We start from the raw sequence: 13,946 nt of genomic DNA, 5'->3' as shown, positions 1-13,946 counted from the left end.
CGCCGAGCGATCGCCAACTGAAGAGAGATATCTAGCATGTCAAATATCTGGATCAGTCGGTAGCGACTGCCAATGAGTCGCAACCGCACAAGCTTTACAGTATTTGTGAACTTATCGTCCACGCCAGAGCATAATACCAACACTGCATTACAAAAAATATTTATTAGCCTCCAACTCGCCACAGATTAGAACAATCCCTGCTGATCACGTTGCCAAATCCACCCAGATTCATTTATTTTTCTCCTTGCTTTTATGATGCACATCAGCGCACAATTTGATCGCTCGCTACTTGTTGACGTGCATTTTTGGACGTGGTATCATTAAACCCCTCGTCACTTCTCGCGTTTGTTTTCATGACAAAATGTGATGTAGTTTGGGAGACCAGAGAAGCTCGCCTGCGATTCCAGGTGGTGATAGATCGTGTAGTGTGAAACCCCCTATCGCCGATAAGTCGTGTAGTGTGAAACCCCCTATCGCCGATAAGTCGTGTAGTGTGAAAGCCACACCGACTTGAAAGACTCCCGATTACAAGAGATCCAGTCATGTAGTGTGAACTGTACAGCGACCTGGCGACTTGGAAAGTCGTGTAGTGTGAACTTGGCATAGGGAAAAAAATACACAAGACAATTAGGTGTGAAAATCAGAGAGCTGGCAACCGCTCCAAGCACATAGGAGTGGATAGTTTGCACCCTGATCTGGAAGGCCAATGAAATTAGGTGCAAAATTGGCTGCATGTATTTGCATAAACCTTATTTACTTTTATTTTATTAGGATTTTTAGGATATATGGGTGCAATGCATATATATGGGTATATGGGTTTAGCATGCAGTAGTCCAGCCATTTTTAAAGAATCATAGTTTGGATCCAGAAAGTTTGTGTAGTTATCGTTCAATCTCTAAAGTATCATTTTTATCTAAAATATTGGAAAAGGTAGTTTTTAAACAGTTTATACACTTTTTAAATGAAAATAGCATCTTAGAACTTTTTCAGTCAGGTTTTAAATCATTACATAGTACAGAAACGGCATTGCTTAAAGTGACTAATGATCTTTTGGTGGCTGGAGACCAGGGTGATTGCTCAGTGCTAGTCCTGCTAGATTTATCTTCTGCCTTTGATACAGTTGATCATGGCATTTTAATTGAGCGATTGGAAAAATGCGTAGGTATAAAGGGTGTGGCTCTGAACTGGTTTGTGTCTTACCTTAGTGATAGAACTTTTGCAGTAAATATAGCTAACCAGTACTCTTCCACTTCCGTATTGAGCTGTGGGGTTCCCCAGGGGTAAATTTTAGGTCCGTTATTGTTTTCTTTATACCTTTTGCCATTAGGACAAATAATTCGAAACCATGATGTGAATTTTCACTGTTATGCAGATGATTTACAGCTGTACATTCCCTTGGGTCTTGGCCAACAGTGTTCTCTGGCAAGACTAGAACAGTGTGTTTTAGATATCAAAAGGTGGATAACAAATAATTTTAAAAGTCAGTACAGACTTATTTACCTGATTTGGGAATTTTTAGTTCCTATGTTAAACCATGTGTAAGAAATTTGGGAGTTATTTTTGATGCAGAATTAAAATTCGATAAGCAAATTAGTGCTGTGATCAAAGGCAGTTTTTTTTTTCAACTGAGGCAAATTGCTAAAATTAAATCATTTCTCTCTAAACATGATTTAGAGAAAGTAATTCATGCATTTATTTCATCTAGGTTGGATTACTGTAATGCGTTGTATTTAGGATTAAGCCAGAAGTCAATTAGCCGTTTACAGATGGTTCAAAATGCAGCAGCTCGCCTTTTGGTTGGTGCAAAAAAAAGAAATCACATTACTCCCATTCTGGCATCTTTACACTGGCTACCTGTTCATTTTAGAATACAGTATAAAGTTTTATTGATTGTTTTTAAAGCATTAAATGATATGGCTCCAGCTTATATTAAGGACCTGCTTTGTTACTACGAGGCTGCGCGAGCCTTAAGGTCGTCATCTCAGCTACTTCTTTTTGTTCCACGATCCAGATCTAAGCAAAAAGGAGATCGGGCCTTTTCAATTGCGGCCCCAAGATTGTGGAACAGTTTGCCGCTAGAGATTAGGGCTGCATCATCATTGACCTGTTTTAAAACTAAATTAAAAGCTTATTTTTATGCTATGGCCTATGATAATAGTTGAGATTGATGGGTTTATGTCGTTGTGTTTGTGTATGTGTGTATATGTATGTGTGTATATGTATGTGTGTACATGTAAATTTGTACTTTTTGTGAAGCACTTTGGGCAGACATTATTGTCTGCAAAAGTGCTATATAAATAAAATGAACTGAACTGAACTGAACACGCCTGCCACGTGCTACCACATTTTTCAGGTTAACACAGGTCATCTTTTGTGTTTATCTGTGCCCATTCATCCCCCCTCCCTTCCTTTTGTGTGTGTGTGTGAGTGTGTGTGTGTGTGTGGTTCCTCCGGCTGCTTGACCAGATGTCCGCTGTGGTGAGGTTTACCAGAGACAGCTAGCATCTGTTATGTTCTAACAATGGCCACCACAAACACACACACACACACACACACACACAAACCTGGAAACCTAATATGAGACAGATCTAATTCCTCGTTGTGTTTCAGAGCAGACACGCTTCTACATTACGCAGTAAACACACACACACACACTCAGTCTCTCTATGTTTCCCTCTGACAAATAGTTCCTGTCAGTGTTATCCCTTATTGCATTCTCATTCACCCGTTTGTATTTCTTTACACCCACATATTCTCCAAAAAGTGACATCAAAGACTTTTTGAAGTCAGACAAGAAAGACAGAAGAACAGGGACTGAGGGTTCCTGCTTACACAAGTCACACATCTTCATTTGGGTCCCTTTCATACCTGTTCATAACGCGTAAACAGGCCGCCCAGGTGGCGCAGCCGTAAAGTACGCTAGCGCACCAGAGTTGGGGTTTCGAATACATCGTATCGAATCTCAGCTCTGCCTTTCCGACTGGGCTGGGCGGCTGTATGAACAACGATTGGCTGTTGTTCAGAGATTAGAGGGTAAGAAAGTCGGATCATAGGTCCTCATAACTGGTGCGACTGCGGCCCCTGCTGGCTGACCGATGGCGCCTGCACATGGCTGAGGAATAATGCTGATGGGGGTGTGGCCCTCCATACACATCGACTCGTGCAGGTGAAAAATGCACTATCTGTACTGACTGTGCGTACTGGAGGGGGCGCAAGTCAGTTAAGAAGCGTCCTCAGTCAGCGGTGAGGGGTCGAATCAGTATAGAGGACACATTCAGGGTGATTGGACACGACTAGACTGGGGGATAAAAATTGGGGGAAAAAGTTAAAAAATTTAAAAAAATAATGCGTAAACAATGGGAGGGGTGTCCACATGTTTTTTTAACACCAATGGTCTGTCTGAAAACCTAGTGAGCTTTACATAGATGCATTTTACGTCATCCTACGATCTCACGAGAAGAACCATGTCTAAATTCCTAGATGTCTTAAAATGCTGCCCACTGAGGTGCCTTAATTCTGAACGGTAATCTGACTGAATAACAAAGGAGCATCCGATGCTTCCTTAGCGGTAAAGGCAATCCCAGCATTCAGTGTGGCACAACTTTTCTCACAAAAATGACAAACATGGCCATGGCGGACGAATGTGAAGCAACAAACAGTTCTTTTCAAATGTAAACAAATTCTAATTGAGTTTTAACTTGTATAAAGGTGCACAAGTGTTATTTATTAGCAAATTCAGGCTTGTCAGTGACACGGAGGGAGACGTTAGCTGGCATGCTAGTGGGTTGTGCTGCCTCAGTCTGTTGGTTTGAATGGCCTGAGGCTAACTGTGTTAGCTTAGCAAGCGAAAACTGCCGATAGAATCACTGTAGTGTGTCTAAATAACCTGCCTTTGATGTCTTATTAGAATCCTCTCAACTTAGGCTGCCTAGGAAGGCAGTAGGCAGCATGGCAGCTCACTTTGTACCTATTTTGTATTTTATTTCTGTAAAGAAATTCAGTCAGGAAATTCATCATAACGGGAAACATCACAGCCTGGTTCGGAAACAGCACCAAGCAGGATAGGCAGGCTCTCCAGAGGGTGGTGCGTTTAGCTGAGCGCATAAACCAGACTGAGCTTCCTGACCTGCAGTCCATATACAGGAAACGGTGCTGGACAAGGGCCAGGAGGATAGTAAAGGACCCCAGTCATCCCAGTAATGGACTGTTCTCTTTGTTACGGTCTGGGAAGCGTTTTCGTGCTCTAAAAGCCAAAACGGAGAGGATGAGGAGGAGCTTTTTTCCACAAGCTATTCGAGTCCTCAACGAAAATAGCATTCAGGACTAAATTTACACAGCTTGCACAATCTAATTTATATGTATATTAGGGCTGTCAAACGATAAAAAAATTTAATCGCGATTAATCTCTTTTTTTTTTTTTTTAAAGAAGAAAACAAGGATTTTTAAGTGAAATGTTACAATTAAAATGGTGAACACATTTTATGCTAAATGTACTTATGTTAAAACTGCTGGGACAAGAGAAAACTATAAGGGAGTTTTATTCTCTCACATACTAGGCAGTAATACTATCCAGCAGAGACCCTTGACTTCGTATATGTCAGATTGTGGGTTAAAATTTCTCCATCAGCAAATATTGTAGATCAGCGGTGCTTCAGGTGGGATAAGGCGTAGTTATTGTAACAGACTTTTCTGTGGTTGTATCGTGACAATGGTTTGATGGACGTTTCTGCACGAAGTGAGTGCTTCCATAGTTCATGGAGTAGCGTGCTTGGCTAACGTGATGACTCTAGCTGTCCGCTATTCGGTACCGTAACAGAAAAAGTAATAAAAGTGTTATGCTCCCAACAATTTGTGAATATAGCGTGTATTTATTTCTTTATTAAGCGAGTGCATCACTATGACGCTCGGTTACATTATGATAACAAACCGCAAATGAAAAACGGTGGCAAGCCTCAACATGAACTACCGATGACTCGCAGGGCCAAATAGAATTTGCGTTAACGGCACAATTTTTTTAAATCGCGTTAAATTGAGATCGCGTTAATGCGTTATTATCGCATTAACTTCGACAGCCCTAATATATATATGTGTGTGTGTATATACTGTATGTACACATATGTACAGTATGTGTATATAAGTACAGTATATGCGTGTATACAGTTTACAGTGTATCACAAAAGTGAGTACACCCCTCACATTTCTGCAGATATTTAAGTATATCTTTTCATGGGACAACACTGACAAAATGACACTTTGAGACAATGAAAAGTAGTCTGTGTGCAGCTTATATAACAGTGTAAATTTATTCTTCCCTCAAAATAACTCAATATACAGCCATTAATGTCTAAACCACCGGCAACAAAAGTGAGTACACCCCTAAGAGACTACACCCCTAAATGTCCAAATTGAGCACTGCTTGTCATTTTCCCTCCAAAATGTCATGTGATTTGTTAGTGTTACTAGGTCTCAGGTGTGCATAGGGAGCAGGTGTGTTCAATTTAGTAGTACAGCTCTCACACTCTCTCATACTGGTCACTGAAAGTTCCAACATGGCACCTCATGGCAAAGAACTCTCTGAGGATCTTAAAAGACGAATTGTTGCGCTACATGAAGATGGCCAAGGCTACAAGAAGATTGCCAACACCCTGAAACTGAGCTGCAGCACAGTGGCCAAGATCATCCAGCATTTTAAAAGAGCAGGGTCCACTCAGAACAGACCTCGCGTTGGTCGTCCAAAGAAGCTGAGTGCACGTGCTCAGCGTCACATCCAACTGCTGTCTTTGAAAGATAGGTGCAGGAGTGCTGTCAGCATTGCTGCAGAGATTGAAAAGGTGGGGGGTCAGCCTGTCAGTGCTCAGACCATACGCCGCACACTACATCAAATTGGTCTGCATGGCTGTCACCCCAGAAGGAAGCCTCTTCTGAAGTCTCTACACAAGAAAGCCCGCAAACAGTTTGCTGAAGACATGTCAACAAAGGACATGGATTACTGGAACCATGTACTATGGTCTGATGAGACCAATATTAATTTGTTTGGTTCAGATGGTCTCAAGCATGTGTGGCGGCAATCAGGTGAGGAGTACAAAGATAAGTGTGTCATGCCTACAGTCAAGCATGGTGGTGGGAATGCCATGGTCTGGGGATGCATGAGTGCAGCAAGTGTTGGGGAGTTACATTTCATTGAGGGACACATGAACTCCAATATGTACTGTGAAATACTGAGCAGAGCATGATCCCCTCCCTCCAGAAACTGGGTCGCAGGGCAGTGTTCCAGCATGATAATGACTCCAAACACACCTCTAAGACGACCACTGCTTTATTGAAGAGGCTGAGGGTAAAGGTGATGGACTGGCCAAGCATGTCTCCAGACCTAAACCCAATAGAACATCTTTGGGGCATCCTCAAGCGGAAGGTGGAGGAGCGCAAAGTCTCGAATATCCGCCAGCTCCGTGATGTCGTCATGGAGGAGTGAAAAAGCATTCCAGTGGCAACCTGTGAAGCTCTGGTAAACTCCATGCCCAGGAGAGTTAAGGCAGTTCTGGGAAATAATGGTGGCCACACAAAATATTGACACTTCAGGAACTTTCACTAAGGGGTGTACTCACTTTTGTTGCCGGTGGTTTAGACATTAATGGCTGTATATTGAGTTATTTTGAGGGAAGAATAAATTTACACTGTTATATAAGCTGCACACAGACTACTTTTCATTGTGTCAAAGTGTCATTTTGTTAGTGTTGTCAAATGAAAAGATATACTTAAATATCTGCAGAAATGTGAGGGGTGTACTCACTTTTGTGATACACTGTATATATATATACAGTGTATCACAGAAGTGAGTACACCCCTCACATTTCTGCAAATATTTCATTATATCTTTTCATGGGACAACACTATAGACATGAAACTTGGATATAACTTAGAGTAGTCAGTGTACAACTTGTATAGCAGTGTAGATTTACTGTCTTCTGAAAATAACTCAACACACAGCCATTAATGTCTAAATAGCTGGCAACATAAGTGAGTACACCCCACAGTGAACATGTCCAAATTGTGCCCAAATGTGTCGTTGTCCCTCCCTGGTGTCATGTGTCAAGGTCCCAGGTGGAAATGGGGAGCAGAGCTGTTAAATTTGGTGTTTTGGGTACAATTCTCTCATACTGGCCACTGGATATTCGACATGGCACCTCATTGCAAAGAACTCTCTGAGGATGTGAGAAATAGAATTGTTGCTCTCCACAAAGATGGCCTGGGCTTTAAGAAGATTGCTAACACCCTGAAACTGAGCTACAGCATGGTGGCCAAGGTCATACAGCGGTTTTCCAGGACAGGTTCCACTCGGAACAGGCTTCGCCAGGGTCGACCGAAGAAGTTGAGTCCACGTGTTTGGCGTCATATCCAGAGGTTGGCTTTAAAAAATAGACACATGAGTGCTGCCAGCATTGCTGCAGAGGTTGAAGACGTGGGAGGTCAGCCTGTCAATGCTCAGACCATACGCCGCACACTGCATCAACTCGGTCTGCATGGTCGTCATCCCAGAAGGAAGCTGATGCACAAGAAAGCCAGCAAACAGTTTGCTGAAGACAAGCAGTCCAAGAACATGGATTACTGGAATGCCCTGTGGTCTGACGAGACCAAGATAAACTTGTTTGGCTCAGATGGTGTCCAGCATGTGTGGCGGCGCCCTGGTGAGAAGTACCAAGACAACTGTATCTTGCCTACAGTCAAGCATGGTGGCGGTAGCATCATGGTCTTGGGCTGCATGAGTGTTGCTGGCACTGGGGAGCTGCAGTTCATTGAGGGAAACATGAATTCCAACATGTACTGTGACATTCTGAAACAGAGCATGATCCCCTCCCTTCGAAAACTGGGCCTCATGGCAGTTTTCCAACAGGATAACGACCCCAAACACAACCTCCAAGATGACAACTGCCTTGCTGAGGAAGCTGAAGGTAAAGGTGATGGACTAAACCCAATTGAGCACCTGTGGCGCATCCTCAAGTGGAAGGTGGAGGAGTTCAAGGTGTCTAACATCCACCAGCTCCGTGATGTCATCATGGAGGAGTGGAAGAGGATTCCAGTAGCGACCTGTGCAGCTCTGGTGAATTCCATGCCCAGGAGGGTTAAGGCAGTGATAATAATGGTGGTCACACAAAATATTGACACTTTGGGAACAATTTGGACATGTTCACTGTGGGGTGTACTCACTTATGTTGCCAGCCATTTAGACATTAATGGCTGTGTGTTGAGTTATTTTCAGAAGACAGTAAATCTACACTGCTATACAAGTTGTACACTGACTACTCTAAGTTATATCCAAGTTTCATGTCTATAGTGTCGTCCCATGAAAAGATATAATAAAATATTTGCAGAAATGTGAGGGGTGTACTCACTTTTGTGATACACTGTATATATGTATATATATGTATGTATATGTATAGATTTGTATTTGTGTAATCACATCTCGCATTATGTTGCACAGTTTCTGCACTACTTGTCACTTTACACACTTGTTTACTTTAAATTGCTCTTTTTAAATTATATTGTTAATTTAACTTTTTTCTACACTTTACATTTAAAAACATTTCTATATTTTTTTGTATAATATATATTTTGACTATTGTAGTTTTTGTAATTACCGTGGCTGAGCAGTCACTAAAGCATTTCACTGCCAGTTGTACTGTGTATGACTATGTATGTGACAAATAAACCTTGATTTGATTTTGATTTCAAAATTTCCTCATTTTATCATAAATGGAGTGCCAGATGCTGGTTTTATTATAGATTTTATTATAGGAGAAAGAGTGAGAGGGTGAGAATAAAGCAGCACTGGGTGGAAACCAAACATTCAAAACAGCTGTTTTAAAAGGATACATATGGAGGAACACCAAGACTAGTCTAGTCTGCTCGTCATTATTGACTGTATGTGCATTTGTACTGCTGCAGTGCATTCACACACACACACACACACACACACACACACACACACACACACACACACACACACACACACACACACACACACACACACACACACACACACACACACACACACACACACACACACACACACACACACACACACACACACACACACACACACACACACACACACACACACGCTGAGCCTCCCCATAGCCTGATGGGTGTCCTTCAGACGAATGAGACAAAAAAAGAAACAGGACAGGGGGAGGAGGACCGGGGCATAGAAATAGAAAGACGCCCCTTTTACACTCAAAAGCTATGTAATTACCAGTTACATTTCCCAGTAACATCTCGGCTTTGCTCCTTTTACACATGCACCCTTTACAGCAATATACGTTATTTATAATTTCAATATACCAATATACTGTTACCCCTTTCTGATACTCTGACCATCCCTGGGCATGATGCCAATCGATTACAGGACAACACACAATTTTTTTAAGCACACAAACTTTCCTAGTTTTAAACAGTCCGTCTGCCTTCTGCATGTTTCCTGGAAGGTGGGATGAAATCAATGTAGCTGGAGAGAACCCTGTAGGGGATACAACCCAACAGGGAGAACATGCAATAACTGGCTGTTGCTATGTGCCACAAACACCACCAGCTGTGCAAGTGCATCAGCCTGTTGTTAGATTATTTTCATTATTTATGTCAGTATTTTAGTTTGAATAAATACAACTACTACTACTACTACTGTGTTAACACCGGGCACAAGGCAGGAATACCCAGGACAGGTCGCCAATACATTGCAAGGCTTCGACCACTCTCCTCTCATGTCTTCTCTCATTGACTGCCCATTTTATCATGTTTTCTTTTAGCTGACTAGCCCCTCGGACATAGCCACTTGTATATAATGCTATAATGTAATCCCCCCTCTTAAACGTAGCTAGTTGTATCTGTGCAAACACCAGGCTGGCCAATAGCAACACTGTGATTCAAACCCTGCTTTCAGTGGTGACGGGCTAGCATAAAAGACTGCTGCATGACACAAGAGCATAGTAGTATTTTTAATAATAGTAGAGGTAATAATAGTAGTGGTAGTAGTAGTTGTAGTAGTAATAATAATAATGATAATAATAATAGTGGTTGTAGTAATAATAGTAGTAGCAGCAGCAGTAATAGTAGTAGTATTAACAATAGTAGTAGTAGTAGTAGTAGTAGTAGTAATAGTAGTAGTAGTAGTAATAGTAATAGTAGTAGTAGTAGTATTAATAGTAATAGTAGTAATAGTAATAAAATTTGTAGTAGTAATAATAGTAGTAGTAATTATAAAAGTAGTAGTGGTAATAGTAATAATAGTAGCAGCATCAGTAGTAGTAGTAATAGTAGTACTAACTGTAGAAGTGGTGATAATATTAGTAATAATAATAATAGAGATAATATCAGTAGTAGTAGTAGTAGTAGTGGTTGTAATGTAGTAATAATAGTAGTACTAATTGTAAAAGTAGTAATAATATTAGTAATAATAATAATAGAGATAATAGCAGTAGTATTAATAATAGCTGTGGTAATTATAGTAGTGGTAGTAGTAGTAGTAGTAACATTTGTAGTAGTAATAAAAGTAGTAGTAATAATAATAAAAGTAGAAGTGGTAATAGTAATAATAGTAATAGTAATAATAGTAGTACTAATTGTAATAATATTAGTAATAATAGAGATAATAGCAGTAGTAATACTAGTAATAGTAGTAGTGCTGGTGGTGGTGGTAGTACTAATAGCAGTATTTGCAGAAGCAGTAATAATAGTACTACTAGTAGTATTGATAATAGCTGTGGTAATAATAATAGTAGTAGTGGTAGTAATAATAGTAGTAGTAGTAATAGTAATAACATTTGTAGTAGTAATAGTAGTAATAATAATAGTTGCAGCAGTAGTAGAAGTAGTAATAACATTAGTAATAATAAAAATAACAATAGTAATAATAATAATAGAGGTAATATCAGTAGTAATAGTAGTAGTAGTGGTGGTGGTGATGGTAGTAATAATAGCAGAAATAGTAGAAGTAGTAATAATTTTAGTAGTAATAAAAATAACAACAGTAATAATAATAGAGTAGTAGTAATAGGAGCAATAACAATACTAGTATTAGTAGTAATAATATTAGTAGTAATAAAAACAACAATAGTAATAATAATACAGTAGTAGTAATAGGAGCAATAACAATACTAGTATTAGTAGTAATAATATTAGTAGTAATAAAAACAACAATAGTAATAATAATACAGTAGTAGTAATAGGAGCAATAACAATACTAGCATTAGTAGTAACAGTAGTATTAGTGGAAATAATTATCATTTGCTATTAGCGTCTATTAAGAACATTTGGCAGATCTGTCATAAGCATTCATAGTACAGAAGATTTTACACAGAAAAATGATTGTACATGAATATAAAATAATCAGATTACATAGACGGATACTGAGGACCCCTGCAGATGACCGTTCATTAACAATAATAATCAGATAACCGCACATCACCGGGCACAGATCGAACATGGAAAGATATCGATTATTTTATATAAAGGGACATGATTCGATTAACAGTTAATCATACATTAACAGACACAATAAACATTTTGCACACATGATTGTATAGAGAACAGAGGATGGTGTAATGGAGAAGAATCAATAACTGCTCAGATGGTCGCGCACTGGCGCAGCAGCTCAACTGTCCTTTAAAAACACGTCGATGAGCAGGCAGACTAAACCTAATCTCCTTCTGCAGCTCTGGTGCGGATTAAACCAGAAAACTTGCGCATATGTGCCCGACATGAGCTCCGCATGAGGAACAAAGCCGCACCCGGGCGGTTCCTTCACATTTACCATGTTTAACATCATCAGCGGGTTGTGTAACAGTGTACCGTACAATAGCGTATAATTCAGCGACTCTCACAAACACACCGCATCAGTCTCACCTGGTCGTGGTCGAGTCCTGCGACGCTTGTTTCTTATCTACAGGAGCTCGCTGCGTCTCTCCGGGTTGTTGGTTGGGGGTAATTCTCAGTGTTACGGTGCAGGTTTGTCTCCGGACTCTGGCCTCGGTGCTGAATGCTGAAGTGCTGGACAGCGGCAGTAAAGCGGATTCCAGTCCTCAGAGCTCCGCTTTGTTCTATAGGAGGATTAAAAGCTGCCATCTAGCGGCGCGGAGGAGAACTGGGTCTCAGAGACACATTAACACTAGCGTAGGATTTTAGCCCCCCTACAAAACCCCCCTACTCCAATGTCAGATTTCAGACCCCCTACAAACCCCCCTACCCCAATGTCAGATTTAAAATCCCCATGATTTTAACCCCCAACTTTGATGTCAGATTTTAACCCCCCACACACACACAAAAAAAAGATCATTTTGACCCACTACAAAATCTACATGATTTGACCCCTTATTTTAATGTTAGATCTAAGCTGCCTACAAAAAACTCATGATGCCAATGTCAGATTTTTGCCCCCTACAAAAAACCCCATGATTTTGACCCCTTACACTTACAGCATACGCTTTCATCCAAAGCGACTTACAAGATGAGAAATTGAGCGTTAAGGGTCTTGCTCAGGGACCCAACAGTGACAACTTGGTGGTGGCAGGGCTTGAACCAGCAACCTTCTGTTTACTAGTCCAGTATCTTAACCACTGAGCTATCACTGCCCTGCTATCACTGAGCTATCACACTTCTGTAGGATTTAAGCCCCCTACAAAAACCTCATGATTTTGACCCCCCTAGTTTAATGTCAGATTTTAGCCCCCTACAAAAAACCATGATTTGACCCCCTACTTTAATGTTAGATCTTAGCCCCCTATAAAATCCCCATGATTTTGCCCCCTTACAAAAATACCCATGATTTTGACCCCCTACTCCAATGTCAGATTTTAGCCCCCTTCAAAATCCTCATGATTTGATGCCCTACTCTAATGCCAATTTTAACCCCCTACAGACACCATGATTTTGACCCCTTCTTCAATGTCAGATTTTGACTCCTTACACTCCTGTAGGATTTTAACCCCCAACAAGACTCCATGATTCTGACTTGATTACCTTACAGTACTGTAGGATTTAAGTCCCCAACAAGCCTCTATGATACTGACCCCTCACACTCCTTCAGATGGAAGGTTTTCTATATATTGCGACTTCTCTCTGCCTTCTTTGCCAGCTCCTTGGTTGACACACCTGCATTTCTCAGAAGCCGTGATACCAGATCACTCGATTTGCTCCATCTTTTGCTGATGCAGAATGTCAGCATTCTGACATTTAGGCCCTTGCAGGAGAGATGCACTGGGACATTGTCCCTGTTTCATTCATAGCTCTGCCAGCAGGTTCTGATACTTCTCTGTCTGTGGATGATCCGAGTTCCCTGTAACAATGCGGCATCCAGGTCTCATTTCTTCTATTCACTTTCTCTGTTGAGGGTTGTGACTTTAATTTGTTACATTCTTTTTAATAATTGTTCCCTCTTTTTTATTTGTGTCTTATTTTAGCCACAGTGTGACCCTATTGTCATTAAATATCTACAAATGGGTTCTATTTTTTTCTTTCTCTAGTGAGACGCCTTCCGTACTATTACAGAGATCGAAAGAGCATCAGTTTCACACATCAAGCCATAAATACTATAATTTGGAACGGAGTTTTCACATTGCTAGCTGGTGTTTATGTGTTTACAGTGTTTGAAATTACTGCCTTCGGGTGCAACGTCTGGAAGTTTACTGGCAACAGAAGAAGTTTACTAGCCTATCAGCTACACTTAAATTACAGTGTGGCAGTTCCATAACTGCTGATGTGTAGTAATGAATCAATTGATAATAAGTTTTAAGTATTGTGGACCGTTTTTATTATGGGGGATGTATTCAAGAGATCTATACATTAATAGATTTGTGTAAACACATATTCGTATTAAAGGAGTGTTGTTAAATCTTTTTGCTTTGTACCCCAAGTCTCAGACCAGTCTTCCCTGCCTCAGAATTGGCAAACTGTGTCTG

General features: G+C 40.6%; 1 protein-coding gene across 1 annotated transcript in view; it reads right to left on the bottom strand.

The window, feature by feature from the left end:
- Positions 1 to 12,028, bottom strand: part of srrm3 (serine/arginine repetitive matrix 3) — a 56,636-nt gene extending 44,608 nt beyond the window's left edge. Inside the window, exon 1 of the mRNA XM_062988867.1 lies at positions 11,896 to 12,028. The gene's annotated coding sequence lies outside the window, so the exon portion shown is untranslated. The remainder of the gene's footprint in view (positions 1 to 11,895) is intronic.
- Between the last annotated feature and the right edge of the window lie 1,918 nt (positions 12,029 to 13,946).

This window comes from Trichomycterus rosablanca, chromosome 26, assembly GCF_030014385.1.
Source record: "Trichomycterus rosablanca isolate fTriRos1 chromosome 26, fTriRos1.hap1, whole genome shotgun sequence".
Taxonomy (NCBI): Eukaryota; Metazoa; Chordata; class Actinopteri; order Siluriformes; family Trichomycteridae; genus Trichomycterus; species Trichomycterus rosablanca.
This window is presented reverse-complemented; position numbering and strand designations above follow the sequence as displayed.